Consider the following 5867-nt stretch of genomic DNA (forward strand, 5'->3'; position numbering starts at 1 on the left):
GGGCATGAAGCAGCTGAACTACACTTCTCATGATGCAATTAGGTACCAGAGGGAGATGCAGTTTCATGTTGAAATGATTCAAAATGAAATACTGTGGTTTTTATTTCCCCCAATGCAAAAACTTCAAAATCAAAATGTTCTTGTAGAAAATTTCAACATTGAGGAAACTGCATCTTTTCTATCTAAATGATTTTTTTTGGACAGAAAATTCCTGACCACATGTACCAGGTGCTTTAGCTTGGACTACATGAAAGAATGAAACCACATCTATGTGATCCAGTGGACAGACTTCATAAACACATTGCAGACTTCAGTTTCTGAGATGTACAGCAAGCAGAGCACAGAAAAGTAGTGCAGAGAAGGACTGAATGCAACATTGAGATACAAGGCAAACTCCATCATAAGGAACTTAACCTCCTCTAGACCTTTCATTCAAGAAGTGAACTCAGCACTAATGTGTCTGTGCTCACTTAGGAGCTTTGAAACTGAACACATTTCTTTCCTGATCCCCCCAAAGAAAGTAATGTAATGCTGCAATGGTAACCTCACACTCAGCTTGGACTTTTTCCTCTAGTGAGAAAAGCTAACACAAAATAAACTCCCACAGGATTTGCCTCTAAACTTACAAAAGTAAATGGACTTGGCATAGGAAAAGCAGGCAAGGAATGCAAGGTAAGGTGTTCCACAGTATTGTACAACAGCAGCAATATCTTCAACACATTTTTTTTTTAATGTGACTATTTGTAGGCATTGAGCACAATAAGCCAATTCATCTTATAGAGTCATTTTTATATTGCAGTAGCGCTTAGGGGGCATTTTCAGAAGTGCTCAGTACCCACAATCAGGGCCCTGTTTTTAAAAGGCCTCAGAACATCAGGTGCTGATTTCTTCGGAAAAACTACCCATAAGTGATGCAGGGGAAGCTGCTGGGTACCGAACGGTCTTGAATATGTAGCTTTTTTTTTAGTGCTGAAACGGAAGCTGAGATCTTTTGGAAAACCCAACCCAGACTCAAGGAGCTCAGAACTTGAGCATCCAGCCCTCAGGGTCCCCAAGCATAGGTCAGGACCTCACAGTACTAGGCACTGTCTAAACAAGTCTAATAAACCATTGTCTAGGAGTGTGAAAAGATGCAACAGGTGGTTATACAGGGAAGTGCAGATGGGAATGTTGAAGGTAACGATACAGATGGGTGCACAAAGGCTCAGTGGTCTAGTGCCTGTTGTCCTCACCTATTCCTCCACCCTAGTAGCGCTATGGGTTATCCCCCCAGGTCATCCCTGCCGCTTGGCTCTCTGCCATGGAGCTATGGCAGTTTACACCAAGCACAGATCTGCCCCTTCATGGCCACGTCACACAAGAGCTAGTCTTATATAGGTATGGATGATGGGTTGTAACCCAGAGCCTCAGATGATCCAACGTGATTTTGTCCAAGCAAACGAAGGAGGAGGAGGAGGAGGCAGCTCTAAAGATGTTTAGATGGTCATATGCTTACTTTTAAAGGTCACCTTTAATGATGATTTTGGTTAACGATCTCTCCAAATAATTTTTTTCATGAAAACTCAACATAATTCAAGGTTTTGCGTTTTGATGGTCTTGAAGCACTGAAACAGGAGGTTTCACATAGCAGCAGAAAAACACGTCCCCCAGTGATGATTAATACCACGGAGGGGCAAAACAGATCAATAATAAGAGGATTAATTGTGGCGCTAGTCTCCATTCTGTTTCAGCTTTTAATATCCATGAATCATTTTATATTGCCATTTCTATGGCTCATGAAATATACAGTTCATACACTTGTGAGGTATTTAAGCCCCATACGGTATTCGATGGGTTTGATTGCTGCTTTGCATATTCCAAAAGTGTCAAAATAATAATAATAAAAATAACACTCATTATCCCTCTGCCATAATGAGCTCTGGTGGTGAACATAATAAACATTAGTAAATTGCATGGCATGCAGGTGGTGTTCTCAACTAATTTGATTTAATAGCTGGGTAAACAAAGCAACATTCTCCATCAGGTAATCCCCCTTTGCCCTTCAGATTGCTCCAGTGGGGGAGTCAGTTTGAGAGCAAGGGACCATCTTTGTGCCTTGTTTGTACAGCACCTAGCACAATGGGGGCGTGGTCCATGACTGGGGCTCCTGGGTGCTACTGCTATTACTAATTTCTATTATTAGCGCTCTCAGATATTCCAGGTGGGACTATTCAGTCTTTGGCTGGCCTGTCATAGCCTGACTGGAAGTGTATTTACTTAGGCAAACTGTGGATGGGTACTTTTCATCTGAGGAGTTTCTAGAGCAGTTCATTCTAATGAGCTAGGTTGTGCTTTTAGGCCTAGCCCTGAGTGAGGGACGGTGGGTGACTTATGCACCCCAAGAGGTGCAGTGACTCAGCCTTTGCCTACACACAGAGTTGCACCAGTTTGATAAAGGGTGTGATTTTAAACTGATGGAGTTAAATCAGTGTAAATGGCTGTGTAGATGCTCTCACTTAGATTTAAACCAGACCTGTTTCAGTTTGGCAGACACTGACTTGGAACAGGTTTCAGCTGAACCAAAATAAGCCACTCAAACCAAAATGAGTGTCCACACAATCCTTTCACTGAACTGGTTTACTTAAACCGGAGTATAGACGAGCTTCCTTCCTGCTTCCTTCTCACTTTCCTGAGGCAATTACTTCCTGTTGCCCAATACCAGAAACAAATCATCCCACCTCTGATATCGCATAGCTAGAGCTGAGCCAAGAGTCTCCCTATTCCCTCTCCATGGAAGCCCCTCCAGTCTGGATAGCCCATTTAGGATGTAAAATGGATTCTTACCTCTGTGTGGGGACAGAGTCCAGCCAGGGGGGCATAGCACTTCTTCAAATACCGCATGATGGAACAGTGCCACAGGAAAGGAGTAGAAAGTAGAAAAGCTTACATGTGACCATTGTGTCAAGACTGCTCACTAGGAAAGCAGGTAAGCCAGCTATGCAGAACGAAGCGCACGGAGGGGGTAGCCCCTCCTGCTAACTATTTAGGGTTCAAATGGGGGTCTGGAAATACAGAAATTTGAAGCTAACTATCTGTATATGGGCCAACATTCAGCTAAATACATATGCCAAAATTCTGCTTTCGACAGTGCCAATTACATATTACCCAATTTTACTGTTACACTCAACAATACAGGAGTGATTGTGGTGTAGTTGATGGGGCACCAAGCTGGAACTCAGATACCGGCATTCCAGTCACAGCTCTGCCATGTGACTGGCAAGTCAGTTAGCTTTACTTCCCCTCCTGTCTGGACTATTTGAACGGTAAGTGTTGCTGGGCAAATAATGGATTTTTCAGTTCAGCAAATCAAGAAATTAAAAAAAAATCTATTTCTGGTCAAACAAAAACTTTGGTTTCAATGTTGACCCTTTTTACAGGTTTTTGATTGATTTTAATCAAATTAATGGAAATTTTGAAACAGTAATTTCCAATAAGAAAAATCAAAACACAAAACATTCAATTTTAAAAACTTTTCATTTTTTTCTGATTTGTTTAAAGTTTTCTCAAGCTGAAACAATTCAGATAAATTGACACAAATTTATGAAACATTTTGGTGTCACCAAATCTGTACTCTTTGCTGAGAAATGTTTCAGTTGAAATAAGACCTCCATCACTAAGTGTAAGTGCTTTGGGGCAGGGCCTCTGTGTCTGTATGGCGTCTGGCACAACAGGGCTCTGTTCTCAGTTACAGCCTCTTAGTGCTACTAGAATACAAAACAACAAATAAGGTTACTTAACTGAAAGAGCAGTGGAATAAATGATGTCACTCTCATTGGACAATCTCATATAGTCCACTGACCTTGCATGCTAATTAAAAGAAAACTATCTGCAGAAATTTGAAGGGATCCCTTTCTCTTGGGGGTGTTCCTATGAACCCAGATTTATAGTTACATGTCTGAACCAGTCTACACTTAGGGAATATACTCTATATAGTGTTGTCAACTCTTACAAAGATAGTGCAGATCCAGCAATATTTGGTGTGTTTCTTCAAGACCCAGCTTCTGGAGTCAAGTGATTGAGGATCTCACCTCTCATTAAACAAAGGAAGCTTCTGATTGTCATGGTTGCAGAGAAAAACTTGACATGTGATCCCTAAAGGCTCAAACCGATGGTAAATAAAAAAAAAGACCTAAAATCTTTTTTTTTTAATCTTATGATTTTTTAAGCCTAAAGACTTTAGTGCTCAAAAATCATGAGTTAGTCCCTCCCCAAGAGGATGGCAACACTATCTGTGTGTAGTACAAACAAACAGAAAAGGGGGCTGTTGGTATAATGCCAGTGATAGCGGGCTGGCATACAAACAGACTTTAGCCAAAAACATAAGAATCCTCTTGCTGGAAGGTTGCAATGTACCACTCCTTTATTTCTAAGAATTCAGAATGCTAACACACAAGAAGAGAAAGCAGGCTTCTCCCTAAATCAGCGAAGCACAATTTACTTCACCTCACTCTAGGTCAACTGGCTGCTGAACTGACTGAAATTAGGCCCAGATCTCACTCTTCCCTTCAGAGCCCTACTGCCTGGAAGCCAGACAAGGAACAAAACTTTGTGTGCCAAAGTGACAGCTTACAATTTCAAGACACCACAGGAACGCTGCATCAGGAAGATGGATTACCTTCTGGAATTACAAACCAAGAATTGGTTGGTTCTCACACAGCTAACAGGGCTCCACACAAGCACAGATTGCTGTCTGTGAAGGTCAGCTCACAGGAACAACATCTTAGAGCCCAGGGGAACAATCCTTGTACAGGTCAAACTGTAAAGACTGCAAGAACATGGGCTATTTAAAATTAAGGAACATTTTATTCCTAATGATCATCATTGCCCCGTTAATATGAATTACAAATCAAGGATCTGGTCATTCCTGCCGTGGCTGGGCATGTATGGGAGCAAGATCAGAGACATCAAAGATGAGGTACATAGAACAGAGGAGAACTGGGTCCATGATGTGGGTTTCTCATTATTATTATGTATTTATATATCACAGGATTGGAAGGGATCTTGAGAGGTCATCTAGTCCAGTCCCCTGCACTCAAGGCAGGACTAAGTATTATCCATCCCTGTGATAAATGAAGGGGGCAGGGGTAGCTCCCTTTTATGGACACCCAGATGGCCAGTTAGCTGTAAAATCCCTCTTGGTGGCTGTTCTCTGCTTGCTTTACCTGTAAAGGATTAAAAAGTCCCCCAGATAAAGAAAAGGGAGTGGGCACCTGACCAAAAGAGCCAATGGGAAGGCTAGAACATTTTAAAATTGGAAAATAATCTTTCCTTGTGTATATTGTGATTCTCTGGGAAAGAGGGGAACAGAGGGCAGCAGGAACGCTGTGTAAAGTTTGAACCAGGTATGAAAAATCATCTTCCATACCTAGAAGGATTCACTGGGACAAGGGAATATTTAGATAAAGAAATAAACCTGATTGCATCTAACAGTAATGATGAAATGTTAAGGGAAATTAGAGAGGCTATCAAAATTAAGAACCCAATAATAGTGGGGGATTTCAATTATCCCCATATTGACGGGGAACATTTCACTTCAGGATGAAATGCAGAGATAAAATTTCTTGATAGTTTAAATGACTGCTTCATAGAGCAGCTGGTATAGGAACCCACAAGGGGAGAGGCAATTCTAGATTTAATCCTGAGTGGAGCGCAGGAGCTAGTCCAAGAGGTAACTATAGCAGGACCGCTTGGAAATAGTGACCATAATACAATAACATTCAACATCCCTGTGGTGGGAAGAACATCTCAACAGCTCAACGCTGTGGCATTTCATTTGAAAAGGGGGAACTATGCAAAAATGAGGGGATTAGTTAAACAGAAGTTAAAAG

The sequence above is a fragment of the Chelonoidis abingdonii genome, chromosome 5 (assembly GCF_003597395.2).
Source record: "Chelonoidis abingdonii isolate Lonesome George chromosome 5, CheloAbing_2.0, whole genome shotgun sequence".
Taxonomy (NCBI): Eukaryota; Metazoa; Chordata; order Testudines; family Testudinidae; genus Chelonoidis; species Chelonoidis abingdonii.